The following is a 22015-nucleotide window of genomic DNA, read 5'->3' as shown; positions in this document are numbered from 1 at the left end:
ACATTTAATTTGAATTATTTAGTTTTGATTATAAATCTTTGATCTCATTTGTAACATTGAAATTTTCTAGGTCCCTATTTTCAAACGATCAAGACATGTCAGTCAGTTTCTTGAAAGAACGATAGAACCTAAACTATTGTTGAAGTTTGATTGGTATTCAAAATGGACAAAATCGGTTTAAATTTGGACATGGCCTCCATATAAGGTTCGCTTTACAAAATGACTAACGTTCATAACAGGCTTAAAAATACTAGTATTTTTATAAAATTATACTTAAATATTTTTATGAACAAAGTTTCATATAAATCAGCAAATTGAAATTTGCCAATTGCTTTATTTTTTAGAAACTGTAATTTTATTGATTTGATATAATTCATTTTGTTTTCGATACATATTTAAAATGAAATTTTGATCACATTGGATCATGTATAACAACATTATGATAAATACAAAAATATCATGATGAAATATTTTGACGGTATTTAATCATAATATGATATTTTAAAATTGTTACAATAAGGATAATATGTTACACTACAATCATAATTTTAACCACAGTCATGTTTTTTCTCTGCGTTTAAAACCCTAAAATAAAAGTATTAAGATATATGCATTTTACAAAAATTGCTTTGTTATTAGAAATTTATTACTCCCCTTCAAAAAATCTTCCGGATGTTCATATTTTGGTTTTAAATGTTATGAATTTACTTTTACTTTTTAATCATAAATGCGTTCTTTATTTAAGAAAAAAAGTTTGCCGAACTTTGAAAACCGAACAAAGTTTGAAATTTTGAGTTCGGTCCTACTTTACTATTTGATATTCAAAAGTACCGTGATATTCCCGAGTCTTATTTATTTTATCGATGTAGGGTACACACCTGTTAAAAGAATAAAATGTGCATAATTTTCATAATAAAGCGTTTAAGTTGAATTGTACGTTGCCTCAGATATACTTAAGCGACTTATTGTTAAATAAAATTGTGAACATTTAAAAACATGGTTTGAAGGGGGCTTTTTATAGGGGCTAGGGTCAAATGAGGAACTATAATTATAAAGTTTATGGTTCCCTACTAAAGTGGTGGCATTATATGAATATTAATCTCTTAAAAATTTTGTTGTTAATATTTTAAAAGAAAATTACCAGAAGGTTTAAATTTTTAAAAAGGTTTGACTTAAAAAAATGACTATAGACTAGACTATAGACTAGACTATAGACTAGACTATAGACTAGACTATAGACTAGACTATAGACTAGACTATAGACTAGATTATAGACTAGACTATAGACTAGACTATAGACTAGACTATAGACTAGACTATAGACTAGACTATAGACTAGACTATAGACTAGACTATAGACTAGACTATAGACTAGACTATAGACTAGACTATAGACTAGACTATAGACTAGACTAGAGACTAGACTATTGACTAGACTATAGACTAGACTATAGACTAGACTATAGACTAGACTATAGGCTAGACTATCGACTAGACTAGACTTATATGCATATTTAAGCTTTTTTCTTAATCCTAGAGTTAGTTGAGGATCTTAGGCTGGTTTAAAGGGATTCTTTTTTTTTACTCAATAGATACTTTCTTCTACTCACTTCCATACATATTTTATATAACTAAGACATACATAGATAATCAATGTAACTAACATTTTATAAGAACCTAAAGTGCATCAATTTAAGTTTATTTTTTTATATTAATATTTAGATAGATTTTTACAAATAAGTAAAAAATACTTTAATAGTTTTTATCCTTTTTGGTTTTTTATAATTTTTCAAAAAGTAAGGTATATGAAAGAATTTGCCATAAATTTGTGGTGAGAATGTTGTGTTTAGTTTTTATTTTTTATTTCTATTACATTATTAAGTTGGTTGGCTGCAAGGATGCACTTGATATATACATATGTGTGTGTGTAGATTTATACGTATGTACATATGTGTATGTGTTGAAAATATAATAAAAATTACCAATGAAAGGTATAATATTGCAAACACTTAAAATGCACATAAATTGTTAAAACTTACATTCCTGGTTATTAGGTTGGACCTATAAAATCGTCACAAAATGCCAACTAAAATAAAAATTTTGTAAATTGACCTTTTTTGCTTTATACAAAAGGAACCCTTCTAATGCATTGCTTATTTACAAACAAACTTATGTGAGAATATAAAAAATATAGAAAATATGTTTTAAGAAGTTACAATTTTTATATGATCCTTTGTTGTAGTTGGTAGCAAGTAAAAAATAATAATAAATAAAAAATTAAAAAATGAAAAAATAAATAAATGTAGGTTTTACATGACATATAAAATGCAGGTGAAATTTATGGTAAAATTGCTAGAATGTTTAAAATTGTTTTAGTAACTATTTATGTTTTATGGTTTAATAAGAATATTGTGGGAATTTAAAGGAAATTATTGAATAGAAATAAATAGAATTATAATACTAACTTTTCTATTAAAGAATGGTATGTACACACATGTGTACGTATTACGTAATTAAATAAATGTAAATATGGATCAAGTTTGTTGCAATTTTCAACAAAATCTATTAGAGGGATATTGCTCATATAAATGAGCTTTTTATAGAATTTAATCGTCATCCAGTTATGACTGTTTAAACTGTAACTCCAATGCTAGTGTCCATACTAAACATTTCTATATAGTCAGAGGAAAGGATTAACAAACGGAAACAGTACAACAAACAATTTTCAAAAGGAAGTAAATGATTTCTTTTTCATTCCCTTTATGTAACACATTCTATCTATTGATTTTCACAAAAAAGAAGAACGTAGCACAATTACCATTTACAAAAGACAATATGCCTGAAGCAATCACTTTCTTTCAAAGGATGTGTCATGTTCATTTATATACGAATATATTTTAAAAATGTAAGTGTCTATGTATGTTTAAAACAATAGATACTTTAATACATGTATTGTTTTTCGAACAACAATATAAAATAATACACATGCTCACTCACAGACATAATTTTTACACTTTCATAAACGTGTCATTTTTCTTTCAAGGAATCTCATATCCTTGTGTACATAAATATTAAGAATAAGTAGTAAATAACCATGTAACCAAACATTTATATTGTTTTTGCGTGCAACCACAAAATCTTTCAAAAGAAATTCGTGTTTATCCTTTAAAAATACGTGTAGAGGAACAACAACTTAAATATAGAGAGTAAGTAGATATTTTGTATGTTTGTATTATTATGTATAATTGTCACATTTTTGATATTTTACAGCATGTCAGTTAAGATTGGAAAATAACTTTAATTTAACTTATCTAAAAACAGACCTTTACAAGGAAGTAGTTTAAGAAAAATATTTTTTTATACCCGGTTTTGTCTCGGTGTTAAACAAAAACACTATATTACTTTAAATACAAAGTGAGTGGAAATTGTTTATTTTCCAGCTAAAACTAAAAGATTGGTTGCTACCTATTACAAATACAAATCCCGCAGGTTCTTCTTTCGTATAAAAGACATCCAATTTTTCCACGGCCAGCTCAGCATTTTAATTTCTACTTTTAACAGTATACGTTTATTAGGTAGTTTACTGCCTGTTCATGTGGACAGCGATTGCGTGATCCAATATACCATATACTATACAATTCTGTTGGTCTATTGGAACTTTGCCTATAGGATTAAAGGCATCGTATTCTGCACAGCAGAGATCGTAGCGGTGTCTTTTTCTGACAACTTTGATCGAAGTTACTTTACTTTTTCAACCACTGGGTGAGTAAAAAGTAAACAATTCACCACTGCCCCTTTGTATATCTTACACGCAGGTAAGATAAATGATGGATAAAGCCGGTCATTGTACAAGCACTTTGCTCGAGTACTTGAACTATATAATCTCTGAACATTGCTGCCCCGTTGCTTAACTTACAAAATGTAAAACATTATTTCCGTTTACAACCACACAGATGGGATGGCCTCTGTTGATTTGGCAACAGCACCTAGAGACGTAACCGGTAGACCGAAGTACGAATCTATCAAATAAGCCGAGACTTTGCTCTTACTCACAGGGACATACTGTGGTAATTCTGATATGAACAGAGTTTACTCTGAACATATCTGAATAAGGAAAGAAAATTCAATGGTATCCTTATATACCTTTCATCCATTATCAGATAACCCAGCACACTACTCATTTATCCAAGAGAAAAACATACGACACATTTATATAGGGTGCGTGAGGACCGCATACACCACATTCATCCCGTACCATATACAATTAATACCAACTCATTTCCAACGCATAGTCCCACAGTCACTTCTCTGTGGTGTATCTGTTGTTTCGGCAACAGCACCTAACATATTGACTTTACCTTACATCAGTCCTTTAACCGCAACTCACTCTCCCCGCGAATTTGGGTTTTAAGCGCAGGCACTACGTGAATCCCGAAAGAACCTCAACTAACAGACCAGCCAGGACATAGTCCTGCGGGCAACAACAGGTGGCTAGTTGTACCAGATTCTGGTTTAACCTCTTTTTAATTTATGCAAAGACTAAGCCAGTAAATTGTAAACACCAATTTATAGTCCCGACCGGCTAGAAGTATTGGTAGCACCTATCTACACCCGGATTGTAATAAACCAAGATGGGATCTTTCATTAGGGAGAACATGCTCGGGGGTCTGGCAACTTTGGTGTAAGCTCTTTTTTTATTTTCGACAGTCTTTCCTCGTTTTTCGGGACTACTTTTGAGATACCAATACCTTTGAGATTGATTGCGCCGGGGTGTTCGTCTTTGAAATATCTGGCTTGGTTCCTTTGAGTGGTCTATGGCTTTGCTTTTACTATTTATTAAAAGTCGGAGTGCTCTTTTTATTCTTAGTTTTATAATATGGCATCTTGAAACATGAAATTAAAAATGTAAAACCCGGAGTAAGTGAGAACATATAAAAAGGGTATACATATACGATTTAGCGCAGTGTGAATATAAAACTCTTACTTGTTTTATCCTACAAATGTAATTTTTAGAATTTTTCATAATATTAAACCTCAAATATCAAATTAAAGACATCTACTTTATGAGCTCTTTAGTTATTAGTTTTGTTCTTATTGATTTATTTTATAATATTTAAACAATTTCATTGAATTTTTGCTTAAAAAACTTTAATTCTAAAAAATCCCCTTAAATTCATCAACAATTACATATAAAAGGAAAATACAAAAAAAAAAAAAAATACATTTTGTTACTTTTAGAATAAAAACGGCTTTAGAAATAAACTATTTCTGTTTTTTATTTCTATAAAATATAAATAAATTAAAATATCTAAAAAGGGAAAAACAACATCAAACAATACACAAAACCAGTATCCACAAAGGTTTGGTTTTAATTATCTTGTTTTATGCCAACAGAAAACTGTAACAAACAATAACCGAAATGAAAAAAAAAAAAAAAAAAACATTTTACAATGAAAATCACAAATAAAAACTGGCAAAATCTAATAAAAATAAAACAGTTATAAACAATTCAAAATATTTTTCCTAAATAAAAAAATGCAAGAATCAAAAAATACATTTGTGGCAAGGAAAATAAACGCCTAAAAAAACCCACCTAAACCACTCAAAACCAACCTTAAATAAAAAACCAAAGAAAAGGAAAATTTGCGGTATTTATTTTCGGAAAAAAAGAGAAAAATATAATTAATATTTATTAGTTGCCTTTAAAAATAAACATTATATAATTAAATATCCATAAAAATAGACAACAATAAACAATATTGTATAATAAAATGTGAACATTTTCTTTCTTAGCTTTTCTTTCATATTTAAGGAGCATTTCTGTGTTTGTCTTTATCTTGAACATCAACATAAAATTTTATATTTATTTGGCGTTACTTTACTTTATAACACTTTGTATTTCAAAGTAATACCCTATGGGGAAGAGATAGGGTAAGTTAAGTTTGTTATATTGTACAGAAGAATTTATGCAGCAGGACGTTTAATGCTTTTCATTAGATTTGGTCCTCTAAGGATGTGTAAGAAGTCAATTTTATCACTCACCCAATTTTAATGGTGTAGGGTATGAATATCGCGACAAAGCGCCAAAACAAATGTTATATCCCTTCATTGTCAGTTTTTTTCAACACGCAACATTTTTCATTCTTATTGTTAATTTTTTACGACCTACAGGAGCTGAATTAGTTTAATACAGTCTATCATGTTTTTAGTTATTGTTTCGTCCTGTTATTTTTTATATGTTCGATCTAAAGCCTTCTATGCCACCTCTTAATTCATTAAAGACAATACCAGCGTCATAAAATGTTACAATTATTGAATTTTAACATGCAAAGTAAACATCTCCATTAACTTCTTTTAAAAAATTCAACAACAACAACAACACAAATATACAATGTCCTGTGGTAAAAAAAAAACTTTTTATATTTTGAATTCTCTATTTGGACTATTTTATATGAAAGTAGCTAATAGCTATACCTAGTTTGCTTCGCTACCCTCGTCGTAAATATAATATAAATAACAGAAAGTTGCTTTTTATAGATTTTATATAAATAAGGATTTACAAGTTAAATTTTCAGAAAGAATTACATCTCATAAATATTTTTATACAATCTCGAATCTGCGTGTTTCATTTTATGTTTATATATTCACTGCCTTATTCATAACAATTTTTCAAACGTTTATAGAACAAAATTTGTATAAAATATTGTCTTATAAACCTTTGATAAATTATTATGAATAAGGCCCTCACTATTTTAGAAAACTCAAAAAGAACCACTTAAAGAACTAAATAGTACCTAAGAGTCCTCTTTTATCGGTTCTTATTTACTTCGTTCTCCAAATGCCTAATTTTATGTTTCTAGTTTAAATGATATAGAAAATACAATATTTATATTTTGAACGTCATGCTTATTTTCATGTCTCTATGATCTAGCTATGTCTGTCCATCTGTCTGTTGAAAGCACGATTGAGTCCGAACGGAAAGAGCTAGTGAAATTTTCCACAAATATTTCTTATAAGTAAGGTTTGTTTGGTATTGAAAATGGACAATATCGGTTCACGTTTTCGCATACAAATGGCTCCCTGGAACAGCTTTAACATCATAACTATTTAAAAAATGCGAGTATAGCAACGATATTCGACATAAATAGTCTTATATGAGTAAAACTCTCTCTACAAAATTTTATATATAATTAAGGGTTTTACGATCATAAATCTGGCTATCTAATTTTATAAAGATCGGTCCATATAAGGTCCCTCTCAGAAAAAGACTTTAACGCTCATTACTGGCTTGAAAGTACATGTATAGCCCTAAAACCGAGTCTTATGTGAATCGGTGCATAATTGACTCTTCCCGTCATATAAGGCTCCCTTTCAGAAAACTAATTTAACGCACATTACTGCGTTTATAGGGGAGCAATATGACACTCTTACCCTGCCAACAATTTCTATCCAAATAGTAACCATAATACTTACTTGATGAGTCGATTTCGTTTCTGTTTCAAGTCACTTTTTTATAAAATAAAAGTGCATAAAAGTAGTAAATTTCTAGTTTTGCCATAACAATAGGGAAACTGGAAATTATTCTAATTTTACACTCTTTTATGTTATAAAAGCGACTTTTCATTATTTCTCCTTTTTTTCTTATATTGTTTTATACACATTTATATCTTACTTGTGCTTATTATATGTTAAACTTATGTTTTTTATGTACTAAATTTTAAATTAACACAATTTATTACAACATCAAAATTTCACAATTTATCACACAATTAATCGCAATGAAAAACAAGTATGAATGTAAAGTCGGGCGTAGCCGACCATATGATACCCTACACCAGTCAGTATGTATTTTGAAAATGGGGATTATTTAAAAAATAAAGCATTTGGTTTGTTTTTTTTAACATTATTTCGGAATATTTTTACTTTTTTTTGGCAAAAAAGAGACTTTTTTAAGAGGGCTCAAAGGGAAGTAGGGCAAAATATGGTCCTATCCTTAAAAATGTTGGTAGAGTGTTAAGTCTTCTTCAATATTATTTATGTAGAATTTAAAAGTGTTATTAGTGTTTGTAAGTGAATTTCGACTCGTAAGTCATTTTCTGAAGGGGAGTTTGTATGGGGGATAGGGTCAAATGAAGCCCGATCATTACAAAAATCGGTAGTGTCATTTAAAGTTCTATAAAACTAAGTTTTGTCGACTTTTGTTAACATAATATATCATTTAAATTAATTATAAGCCAAAAGGCCCTATTTGGGGGGTACGGTTGTATGGGGGCTAGTCGAAATAATGGACCGATTTTAACCATTTTCAATAGGCTTCGTCCTTGGGCCAAGAGAAGCGTGTATGCCAAATTTCATCCAATTATCTTGAAAATTGCGGCCTGTACCTTGCGCACAAGGTTTACATAGACAGCCAGCCATACGGACGGACGGATATAGCTTAATCGACTCAGAAAATGATTCTAAGCCGATTGGTATACTTTAAGGTGGGTATAGGATGATATTTTTGTATGTTACAAACATCAGCACAAACCCAATATACCCTCCCCACTAAAGTGGTGTAGGGTATAAATATATTTACCTACTGAAATGTGCAAACACTTTTTGCTCTAAGTTTTGAGAGCAAGAATGATTCTGCATTAAATGATTTTGTTAGTTTATTAAAAAGTGTTCGTTTTGAAGTATTTATTCTATCTACTTATTATTATTATTATTATTATTATTATTTAATTTTTGTTTTTGTATATTAAAACTCACTAAAATTTAACAAAATTGTAATCAAAATTTGTTCTTGTAAATTTGTTAACTTAGCACTGAGAAACATAAAATTGAGGCTTTATAGTGACTATTTAGTTCATGTATCCAAAATTAAACTCAAATTTGCTGGCAGGGTTACTAGTTTTTTCGTTAAGTTATGAAGTAGTCAAAAATATATGTATGTATGTCACTGATTCAAAAGATACTGTTTTTTTATATTTTCTATTTCACCTCCTAAACATTTCAATTTTTAAAAATTTTCGTCGGTGGAAGACTAATCTCTTGTTAACAGTTAAGAATCACTCAGTCAGTAACGTTATAATTTAATATATATATGTATGTTGATAGATTATGCTTAAGACTTATTGATTTTTATGGGGTTTGCTGTAAATGAATATAAAAATTAGAATGACTAATTTTTAATTAATTAATAACTTGTAAAAATATGCAAGTACTTATAGTAAATATCCGATATTTACAATATAATAGTCTACTCTGAGAGTGAAGTCTTCCTTTAAGAAAAGTACTTTAGAAGAAATATCATTCGTTTCTTTTCAAAGAATATAATTTTAGAAAACATATTAAATTTTTCAAATTTGATTAATAATTTCTATAAATTCTGTCGAATATTGGTCTAAATTTCACATTATCCCTAATATAAAGTTCTATTCAGATTATAATTGAATATTGAAATTCATAAGTGGCTTAAAAGTGCTACATAGTATAGCGATTTTACAGCCTCCATATAAGGTCACCTGGACATTCGATTGCATTGTTTAAATAAAGTTGTCTTTGAGCAGTTAACGTCTCAAAGACTGACAAAATTTGCGTTTTTTCTATTCAGGTCATTATATCTTAAATCACAGATATAGAGGACAAATTCGGATTCAGTAGGGTTCAATCCTTTAAAATGATTATTGTTATTTTGGCTCTTCTAGTTTTTTTGCCGTTTAGTTTTCACACGAAATAGTTGTTGTTTCCACCATAAATGAACAATTATTCATGTTTACATTCCGAAAATCTGTCTCATTCGGTAAAGATTTTCTTGTTGCACATTCTAATTTCAAAGATATACGTGCTTTAAGTGTTAAAATTAATAACTTAAAAATATATATCTAAAATAAGCAATTTTAAGAAAGCTATTTTCGAAATAATTTTCTCATCTAATCAACACATTTAAAAATGTTAAAAAAATAACACAAAATGTGATAAAAGAATTAATTAAATTTAAAACATTTAAATTTTATAACTCTTCCATGACCATTTTCACCCAACATAAAAATATCGTTTTTTATTGATTTCAATGTTTTTAATAACACAAAATACTCCGATTTTTATTTAAACGAGCACAAATAAAAATTCTTTTCAAATCGCTTAAATTGCTAACCATTAAGATGGCGAAATTTCTTAAGATTTACGACAATTGTATAATAATTTTTGTACCTTGTAAAATAAAATCTTTTAATGTTTAACATCAATTGGTTTACAAATAAAATAAGAAAGAGATGATAAAAAATAAAATCTTTAAAGGTGTTGCAGCCAATCAAAAAGTTCCACAATCAAACAAATCTTTTTGTATTCAGTTCCATTCAATTCATTCATACATTCATACACAGTCAGTTGTCAGTCAGTCAGTCAGTCAGTCAGTCAGTCAGTCAGTCAGTAATTCATTCACTGGTTTATATTCAAACTCATACGTAAAATTGTGGGTACTCTATGATGATTGTACGTGCAGTGTTTTTGTGGTATGAGTTAAAATTGAAATTGAACTAAATAAATAAAAATAAAATATATACGCAAAAAAATCTACAAGCCGCATGTAACAAATAAAATTTTATATAATAAATAATTCAGAAATTCAAATGAATGAATGTAAATGTTTCTTAAAACCTTAAGGAAACTACCCGAAAATTAGAAACTTCACATATGAGAAGAGATTAATAATTTACTATAATTGAACTTTGTATAGTTATTATGTAATAAAAATATCAATACATTTAACATTTGTATAAATAAAAATAAAAAAAAAACATTAATTAATCACCAAATCATTCGAACAATTCTCACTTTTAAACAACTGCATCATAAATTTACCACTTTTTTATGTAGAGAAAAGAATTCCCTTCATTCATTTATTGCGTGTTTACAACAGGCATTTTTTGCAATATTCACTATGGCGCCTACATTTTATTTAGTGTTGTAATCTTACAATTTAACCATTTACAATATAGTACCAACAGCAGCAACAACAACACATACTACCCTTTTATTTTTGTTTTATGGCAACATGTTTTGACTCTAAAATAAAACCGGCCAAAAGTCGTTAAACAAATAAATTTCAACAAAGAAAAACTGATGTTTATTTAAGATTCCATCAAAATACTTACCAAAAAAGTATAAAACATTAAATAAAAAAAATCCATAAGAACAACTACTACTATACAACAATACAGAAACAATAACCAGAATAAAACATAAATAAACATTTGCTGTTAATATTGTTATAGCAAAAGTTCGGGGGCTTTCACTTTTAAATGTCGGTAAACAAACATTTAATGGTTTAAAAACAACACGTTACAGTATTCGTAAACAGTTACAACACAAAAAAGGATTAAAAAGCTCTTAACTGAAATTTTTTATTTTTCCATTTTCTTTGTGTAATTTTCTTATTTTTTAAAAAGTGGTTGGTTTTAAAATGCAGAAAAATAATTTAAGTTATAATGATTTAAAATATTTTGAAATTTAACCCAAAGCCTAAAAATATTTATGGTTATTTTCAACATATTTTGTAGGCATATGGGAACTAATTATAATTTTTTTAATTCTTTTGACATAATAGAACAGTTAACGTAATTATGAGTCCAAAAACCCTATTTGGGTTTTACGATTGTATGTGCCAAATTTCATCAAATTTTCTTGAAAATTGCGACCTGTAGGGTGTACACAAGGTTTACATGGATACACAGACAGACGGACATACCTAAATCGACTCAGAAAGTGATCCTAAGGTAGGCATATGAGCAATATTTTTGGGTGTTACAAACACCTCCCACTATAGTGGTGTAGGGTATAAATATGTTGTGCTATTTGTGTTGTATAAAGATTTTTAGCACTACATACAAACATATGTACATTCTGCATTCCCACCGAAAAATAAAACTTTGTTTATATTAAGATATCATTTGTGACAAGTTTTGTCTTGACGTCTATAATTGATGAGCAGGAGTAAAGAATAAAAACAAAAGAATGTCGTATAATACATTTATGCACTGAAAATAACACAAGCCGACACATTTTTAGCCCAGAGATCAAACTATACTACCATAAATGATAATATGCAATTTTTAATCAGGGTTTCAATCCGATAAAAAATAACTTGGTGTCAGGGTTTCGTTTTTTTCAAATTTCGTCGGCCTATGTAATCCATGTCTAATTTTAGTTAGCAAATTGTCATCCATACGATTTTTTTCTTTTCTTATTACTATACTTGTTTTTTTTTAAATTTTATAAAATATGTTGGATATTTTTCTGTAAAATATATTTCAAGAATATTTCGTAATTTCGAAAAATTAAGAAATGTTTGTAAATATACAAAAATAAAATAATTGTTTATTTAATGGGATTATTTTCAGTGTACAAGTTCAAACTGTTTTGTATGAGGATTAAATAAGATCGTGAACAGTTTTTTATACCAAGGAAACAGTTTGTTCCTTTCATTTCGATCCTTTCGTTCTTCAAAAAGTAAGATATATGTAGCTAGATCATGTTAAAATCTTACCAGATGTGTATATATATTATAAAAGTCTTTAAAAGTTACAAACCAAACGATAAAATCAATATACCACCTATTCTGTTTGATGGTGGGTACAAATTTTTCTAGTCTATGATACAGTAGAATGTAAAAGTTGTTTCAACAAAATTCATATAAAGAGTACCACATTGTAGCATGTACTACAATAGGATCCACTTTCCCACCAAAAAAATCATTATAAATTGTGAATAAATATAGTGAATGAAATTTAATGCTCCTGGCTCTTGTTACATGCATACATATTTTTTCATGTAATTTTTTGAATCGCTACTATTTTGCTGCTGACACGACTAAAATTTTCTTTGTATATGTGAGTGGGACGAGTGTGTTCGAGTGGGCAAGAAGAACTAATACTAGTGATTGATGATTTAGTTATTTTTTGGCAAGATACATTTTTTTAACAAAAAATGCACAAAAAGTAAAGTAAGAAAATACTAAAACTCAAATGATTTTCAGCATTGACATTGACATAACGATTGACACGTCAAGTATGTTGTTTTAGCTATTTTCTAGGAAAACTTTACCCATGTCTTGCTGCTGTTATGTATTAGTTTGACTCTCGTCGTAATATTACTTAAGTATGTTTCTTCCAAGATTTATACTTCAAGATTCTTGTTGTTTTCATATATTTTTTTGTTTTTTTTATTTCTGTTAAAGATGTTTTTCCTTCACATGTGATTAGTCCGTCTTGTAATGGGTGACTTTTGTTTTGATTTTAAGTTTAAAATCATGTCACAAATGACATGTTACAGTTTTCTGTTTTTTTTCTTCTGGTTTGTTATTTATTTGTAAAAATAGCAAATGGCCAAGAAAAAAGGACATGTAAAAAAATCCTGACAAATTCGTTTCAAATCAAGTGTAATGATTACATTGATATTTTGGTTTAATCAAGTTAGAAAATTTCTTTTGAACTGATTGGCTTAATATGGCGTGCTTTGTTGCTTATTTTAGGTTAAATTTGGTTTTACGTAGATAAAGGGAGTTTATATGTAAAATATAAAATATAAAATTAAATAAGTTGAAGTGTATTATTGTTTCGTCATGTGTGTAGTAAGGTAAAATAGGCATTGAAAAAAGGTAGAAAATATTTTTTAAAAATTTCCCTAGAACATTTAAAATTGTAAAGACAAGTCAATTAGTATGAAGTACTCTTCGAGGATATGAAGAGATTTTAAAATGAATACTAAATTATATATTTATTTAAATGTATTAAATTTTGTTAGGTCATATTTTCATGCATGTAAATATTGTATATTAATGAAACTTTGTTCTGAAATAAATTTGAAAACTAGAACAAAAATAAGTTTGTTTTTTTAATTGACATCTACTTGGTTATTTAGTAATGAAGTTGTTAATTATAGTAAGTTCTTAATCGTATGATACAATTTTATTATGAATACATTGTAAGTCCAAATCCTTTCTATAATAATGTGGGTTAAATACAATTATAAAAAAATCAATAAAAAGATTTTAAATCACATTAAACAATAAATCTTTATATCTTTCTATTTGTGAACGAATGGACATTTTTTCGGAAACATTAAATGTACGTGAATATGTAGATTCATATTTGTGTCCTAAATGTTATTATGACTTTTACATGCTTTCAGTTGACAACACAATTTCGTTAATTTATTGAATGTTTAAAACATGTATATTAAAGGGGAACCAAGATGAAAGTTGATAATGTTCCAACCGGAAATGAAAGCTTAGTTCATTATAAATTACCATTTCAATATGTGGATCAAATTATAAAAAGGTTCTTTTGAACGTATAAAAGCTCTTCCGAAAGCGCTTTAAATTTCTTCTGAAAAAAAACGTAAAAAAGTGAAAATGGAATAATATTAACATAAATAACGGAATTTCATACATACATTTAACAAAAACCTCCCAAAGAAACGTTTTTAGAGGGTTTATATTTGAAGGGGTCTCTCAAGGACCTTTCATATTATATTAAAATTTGCTTGAAACAGGAAAAAATGAAAAATCATTAAAAAAATAACCTTTTTATATTTTTTCCCCAGTTCACTAATTATTGATCAAATTTGAGAAAGTAAGTAACCAGGCTATTAATCTCTATGGGAATATTCGTACCTTATTAACGTAGCCAACATAATGTATATAGATTATAATATTAGTTTAATAAATATCTTTAAAATTGAATTATATTCAATTACACATACACACTTGAAGTTGTTTATAAACTCTCATAATTTCTAATAACTTTCTTAAAACTGTGCCTAACTAGTATAATTCTGTGTAAAACATGTAGCATTAATATTTTAATATTTAGAACTATTAAAATTTACACACATTTTCACAGCAGAAACGTATGTTTGTACTGACAAAATCAATTTACAGATACGAGGTGTATGTAACACTTATTTGTTAAGGTAGAAAAATTACTAGTTTATTGTAGTTGAAAAATATTCAAAGCATATAATACACTACCCTCGTTTCTTTTAAACATTTTACTGCAATATAATATAAATACTTTATATTATTGTTGTTGAACGTTATGATGAGCTTTATGTTGTTTTATTCAACCTACATAAATTTATATTTCTGACACATCAATTGCAACTAATACTGATGGGAAAATTAAATTTCAAATATACACAACGACACATAATTTATGCCAACTAACTGCCAGTCACCCACAAATAGAGTGCATATAGTATGTGCACTGTGATATTTGTTAGAATATGTATATTTTAGTTGTATCTGTAGTGTATCTTCTATTTATATGTATGTATAATAATATGTTAGTATGTTGATACAATAATTCATAAAACCGTTAAGAGGCCACTAATATACGTGTATTTAAAACCACTATAATTTTGTTAACTTGTATGAGTTTATTTTATGCTCAAATTTCAAGTTTTTAGAAACAAGCGCACAAACGATATCGTGTTAAAATAACTTTTAAGGATATTTTCCGAAACCATATCTGAAATAATTCTTTCTGATATTTCGAGTATTATGCTATTAAAAACCATTAAAATCGGCTCAAAATTACAATAAAACCTATAAAATTCGATCCAATAACATTAGAAGATCATATAGAAATTTTATATAATAAAAACAAGTGTTTAGTCGGGCATGGCGACATCAGTTAAACTTAAAATGTGCATTATTACGACCTATAGCGTGCGCACAAGGTTTACATGGACTCACATATGGACAGACGAATAGACGGACATATCTTAATGGACTCAAATTCTGAGTGATTATGGTCCGATTGTTATACAAACATCGACACAAATGCTTAACGCTCTCCCTATTATAGTGGTGTAGGGTATAATTATATTTTGGATATTTTGTTAAATGGCAAGTTTTACATTGACAAAAATCTCTAAATTGACACTGACTATAATTCCAATTGCTATAAGTTAAAGGCTGCACACCACATACGATTAATAATAACCTGTAAGGAAAAAATCATTTGTGACAGGTTGTCCCTCCTCTAGAATTATTCTTCGGGTTGTAAAGCTATGTCATACAAAAAATTATGCTGATAGGATAACGTTAACAGGTGCCTCAACGGCTCTAAAGTTTCCAAGTGCATTTACAATGGAAAAATATCAGTTTTTAGTTTTTGCTCAAATTTGGCCATGTAGTAATAAATGTTGCATTTTTTGTAATGGAATCGTAATGTGCACAGAATAAGCATTTCGGATAGATATAAAACACAAAAATTGCTTGAAAATTTTGGAAACTGTTGCAGATTTCCCAGGCCATTAACGTGTTTCTATTTAAAAACAAAACATTTTGTTACTTAAAATATATCTTCAATTACTCGAATATTAGTTATAACTTAAACCTGTTCTTAGTTATGGTCAAAAAATTTTAGTCTTTTTGAAACTTTGTTAAGCGAATTTCAAACATTTTAGCAGATCTATTCCGGAGTTATAGAAAATCAATAAGGCCTTTAAACAGTAAAAAAATTTAATCAATATTTCTCACATAAGTATTAGCTGTTCCTGTGATTTGAACTCGTCGGATTTTGGGAAAATTGCATTTTTTGTAATATTTTAAAGAATACGTATTAATCTTTTACTGTTGCACATTTTTAATAAAATATTTTCCGATTATTAAAGTCTAGATAATATAAAATATATACGAAGTTTTATTAAACTTAGACATTTTTAACAAATAAACTGTGGAGTTCAAAGGTAAAATTTTGCAACATTTGGGAATTCTCAGTGTACCAAATCGAAATAATATGTATTTGTCGGTGATATTCCCTAAAACTGACTGGAATTTATCGTATATAGTCCGATATTAAAAATAGAGTAAAAAAAGAAAAAAGATAAATTAACCCTTTGAGGCACATGGGAACAAACAAATTTCAAAAAATCGAAAAAACACTATCTATTTAAATTATTTTTGTCTTTACAATCGTACGTTTTAGAACAAAACAAATACCGAAGAGAAACTACAACTTTTTTAATTTTACTTAAGAATGTGTTTGTAATGAGCGAAAATATTTTGCTCATCACTTTTTAGTTTTGTTCCCATTATTTTCCTTTTTTGAAATTGCAATACAAAACCAAATTATCGTTGTTGTTGTTGTTTTGGCTTTGTTTTACTCACTGATAAGATTAACAATTGCAATGTTAGGACTATATGTCAATTTTAATTTAGCTTTATAAAATTCCACCTCAAAAACCTTATTTTCCTGGGCTATTTAATACATATTTTATTCGTAAATTAACAAACATTTGGACAAAATGCTATTATATTAATTTTTTATGCATGTGACTGAAAAAAATTATCACATCAAATCGTACAACTAAAATATTCACCTAAAAATTAATACATATTTACAATATTTGCATACATTCCCTGCAGTTTTGGTTGATTGTGCCTTAATTGCACAGTGTATTTCTCTAAAGTTTAATTATGACACCATCTACATTACCAGTAGACAAAGTGCATTTGTTGACATTTAAGAAAAATTGTTGACAAAAAAGGATACATTGACTCTTAGTAAAACTACAGGTTACATAATACTCGGTTCTAAAACACATTGAATTTCAAATCGTATCAAATTGTGATACGATGTTAATGTTTTGTTGTACACATTTATACAAGTATGTATTTGTGCTCCACATGTATTGTATCTGAAATTACTTGTTATAGCTAGTTGTAGTGTAGTTGCTCTAATAGATTTAGATGTTGTTTGTAGATGAATTGTAGTTGTATTGAATGAATGGATGAATAGTTGGATGTATGAGTGTGTTAAAAGCTTACGGAAAAAACATCTGTATCAATATTAACACCCACTCCGGGTATTAATATTGTTAACAGAACGTGTTTAAATAGTATTTGACTAATTTATTTACAACACCACTGGGAGTGTTGTATGAACTATGAAATGACATATGTTTGTATGTGTGTATGTATAACTACACACCTCATATAATGCAAATATTTGTATGTATAAAGCTAATGTCAATATTGTATTTATGTACATTTTCGACAGATTGACATGCTCACTTATGTTAATTTAAAATCGTAACATTTCATTAAACTTTTATAGATTTTATACAATTACATTGAAATTTTAGTCATACATATGGGTGAATGCTAAAATATTTAAATATTGAAATAATTTGAATACGTTTTGTGTTATCAGAGATTTTAGGCTGTATATTATGGTGTGAAAGCTGCTTAAAGTTATTGCTGTACTTTTTTTTAATTTTGAATTTATTTGTGGTAAAACTATATATGTATAGGCGCACATTAAACTTTATACACTTAAAATTAAGGTGTACTTTACGGTGATTATGAATAATATTTAACTTAATAAAACAATTAACACTTGAATGCAATAGCAGCTAATCAAATAAAAGTTTGGAGAAGAGTATTCAAATTCCAATAATTTTTATACCCTACACCACTATAGTGGGGAGGGTATTATACGTTTGTGCTGATGTTTGTAACATACAAAAATATTGGTCCAATACCCACCTTAAAGTATACCGATCGATTCAGAATCATTTTCTGAGTCGATTAAGACATGTCCGTCCGTCCGTCTGTCCGGCTGGCTGGCTGGCTGTCCATGTAAACCTTGTGCGCAAGGTACAGTCCGCAATTTTCAAGATAATTTGATGAAATTTGGACCAAGCATGTTTTTTGGCACAGGGACGAAGCCTATTGAAAATGGTTGAAATCGGTCCATTATTTCATCTAGCCCCCATACAACCGTACCTCCCGATTTGAACTTTTTATGCCATAATTACGTCAAATATTCTATTATCTCTCTAAAAATTGGCATAAATAAGTTTTACATAAGTATTTATGACACTGCAGATTTTCGTAAGGATCGGCCCTTATTTGACCCTAGCCCCCATACAAACCCCCCTTCAAAAAATGTCTAAAACGTCTAAAATTGACTTGTAACCATTTGTATCGTAATGAAACTCAACAAAACTAACTGTTATTTAAAAATATATCCTTTTCCCAAATTTACCGAGGATCGGCCCAATTTGACCTATATAAAGCCTCATTTAGAAATTTTAGTTTTTTTTATCAATAAAATGCTTAAATATTTTGGAAAAATATTCAACATAAAAGTTTCTTTACCCCACTCATGGTGTAGGGTATTATATGGTCGGCCATGCCCGACTATACTTTCCTACTTGTTTCAATCTGTAAAACTATATAAATATTCAAAAGCTTTAATGTCCTCCTATAAAAAATTTAAAAAAGAGTATACATTTTTCATACATAGACTGTATACATATACAAATTACTAAAGTCAAGCTGAAAAGTACTGTTTAAATTATACAATTTATTGCAAGAACTATTTCTGAAATATACGTATTATTCTTCCTTTTTTACTATAAATGTCTAAGTGGAATAGGTTTTATTGATAACCAAGAGTAACATTTTTAAATCCCATCTTGGTTAGCCCTCCTACTTGTATCGACACATGCATGCACACAAACAAAAAGCTATAATTTTAAATCCCTTCTACTTTTGTCATAATTTTTGTATTTGTTTTAAATACAAAATTAAATATGTATGTATTTAAATTTTACATCTATATTATCCGTATTAATTTTTATTGAAATATTTTCTCTTTTACCCATTACAATTATTTAAACTTAGATTAATTAATTTAATTAAAATTTATGGTAGTTTTGATTTTGTTTAAATACATTATCATAAACCATAATAGTTAAAGGCTTTTTACAAATACGTTTAACATGTTTAAAATTTATTCATTTATTATTATTGACAATAAATCTCAATTGTTTGGGAAATTTAAATGACAATTGCTGTAATGGTAATCATTTATATATTTTAAATATTTCTTTAACTTCTGTAAAGTGTGTCACACATTACGATTATTATTACAGTTTTTAAGGTAGGATGTACATAGTAGCTATTACTTGAATTGGTCATAATAATAAATATAAATGAATTTAAATCTAGTCAAGATTATGACTAAAATTTAGAATATACTATACAACACGCTAGATTATGGTTTTCTATAGTCGTAACTAAAGCCTTTTCATAAATGAGAATATCAAATGGGTCACTGTAGTCCCGGTCCGGTTTATAATCGATAGTATAGACTGCTATGTAAGGTAGAATTTGATAGGTAGAAGTCTATTATATAATTAAGTATATAATTAATGATTATAAACTGAGCTATAGTCTCCCAAAAGAGCATTACTTTCCACTACAATCGGTCCGACTGTAGCCTCGTATTGTCAACTCAAGAAAAGACGAGATTGTGGTTTCGATTATTGACAGACTAAACTGTAGATTCGGCAACAGACTTGAGTATAGGATGGACTATAGACCAGTTCTGTGATGTATTGCAAACTATATTCTTCCAGTCCCACAGTCTGCTACACACTTAACTATAGATACAATCTCGACTATAGACCGAGTTAGAAACAAAAATGTAGTATCGATTATAAACCAGCTTTTAGTCTTCATTATATCTCGGATCTATAGGTCTGACCATCTGACTATAGACTCGACTATGGTCTCAACTATAAACCAGAATGAAGTCTCTATTATAGATCATTCTATAGATAATACTATAAATTAGAGCATAGTCTTGACTATACACTCGAATATGATTTCGAGTATGGACCAAAATCTACTGCAAACTGGACTATAGCCTCTCCCATCGTCCGATCTCTGAGACTAAAGTATAATCTCGACTATACACCAAATTTCACTTGTTTCAGAATGAATAAATTTTAAAAATATTTCATACAGATCCTTTATCAAAAAGTAAAATCTTGTTTTTTTATCAATAGCACATTTTTTATTTAAAAAGATGTTTTTCTATTTTGCAGTTATTTCATATTTTTTACAAAAATAACAGTATTTTTTCGGTTGAAAAAAAAAATTAACAAAAAATTTATTTATAGACTATCTTCGAAAATAAATTTATATGCATAAAATAAAAGGCATCACAAAAGTTTGTTTTAACTGTTTTGTATAGTTTAGTGCTATTACCTGTTATTGTTTTTAACGGTTTTTGGAAAAGTACAAATAAACTAAAAAAACACAAAAAATAGAGGAAATGTAGCATTTTCCGTTTTATTTTAGAACGTTGTTCTTTAACTTGTTCGCTGTTTTTTCTTATTCTTTTTAAACAGGAACAGCCCAAGTGCATGTGCTGCCGCAGATAGTCGAAAACTTTTACAAGACAATAAGCAAGAACATGCAGCGAGAAAAAGTAGAGAAACAAGAAAGTCCTTGAACAACTTTCGCATGCAAAATTTGCACAATAACAAGCTTGACGGTACCTTTATTATATATCAAGATATAAGTAGGATTTGGTGGTATATTATTATTATCATTCAACAGGGAACATGCTAATGAATTACTAAAATTAATGTTTTTCAAGAATTTTTAGTAATATAGATTTATACTTTAATAAAATAAATAAATGTTTAAATTTTTGTTTTATAGGTTGAAATACATATGTAAAGGAAAAATAACCGTTGCATTTAAATAAGGTAAGTTTAACAAATATTTTAACTATTTTATTATTAAATTTGTAGTTTTAACAATTGTATAGTGCATACGATTCGTGTGTACCAAATACGATAATTTTGATTTGAAAAGTTATAGTTCGATAAAGTTAGTCTAATTTTTATTTTGGCCAGTGAAATATTCACACCTGATGTCTATTTAGTATTTTTCTTTAGATTCAAAAAAAAAAAAAAAAACAATAAAGAAAATGTAGGAAAAATAAATAAACTTTATTTGAAGTTTGAGAAAATAATTTTTGGCAAACAAAGTGCTTTTTTATATTTTTACAAACTAAAACAATTTAAATTGAAATAAATCTTTTTATAGCGTACATGTTACGGTTAAATTTTTAAAAATGTATCCATAAAATATTTAAATACCGAAAAAAGTATTTTTCACATTTTGAATAAAAATAAGATTTTTTTTTACAAAAATATT

General features: G+C 28.0%; 1 long non-coding RNA gene across 2 annotated transcripts in view; it reads left to right on the top strand.

The window, feature by feature from the left end:
- LOC124419712 overlaps positions 1-21492 on the top strand; it is a 66473-nt gene extending 44981 nt beyond the window's left edge. For both annotated transcript variants that reach the window (XR_006940772.1, XR_006940771.1), the window contains exon 3: positions 21199-21492. This is a non-coding gene — a long non-coding RNA (uncharacterized LOC124419712). The remainder of the gene's footprint in view (positions 1-21198) is intronic.
- Positions 21493-22015: the final 523 nt, after the last annotated feature.

This window comes from Lucilia cuprina, chromosome 4 (assembly GCF_022045245.1).
Source record: "Lucilia cuprina isolate Lc7/37 chromosome 4, ASM2204524v1, whole genome shotgun sequence".
NCBI classification, from domain to species: domain Eukaryota; kingdom Metazoa; phylum Arthropoda; class Insecta; order Diptera; family Calliphoridae; genus Lucilia; species Lucilia cuprina.
This window is presented reverse-complemented; position numbering and strand designations above follow the sequence as displayed.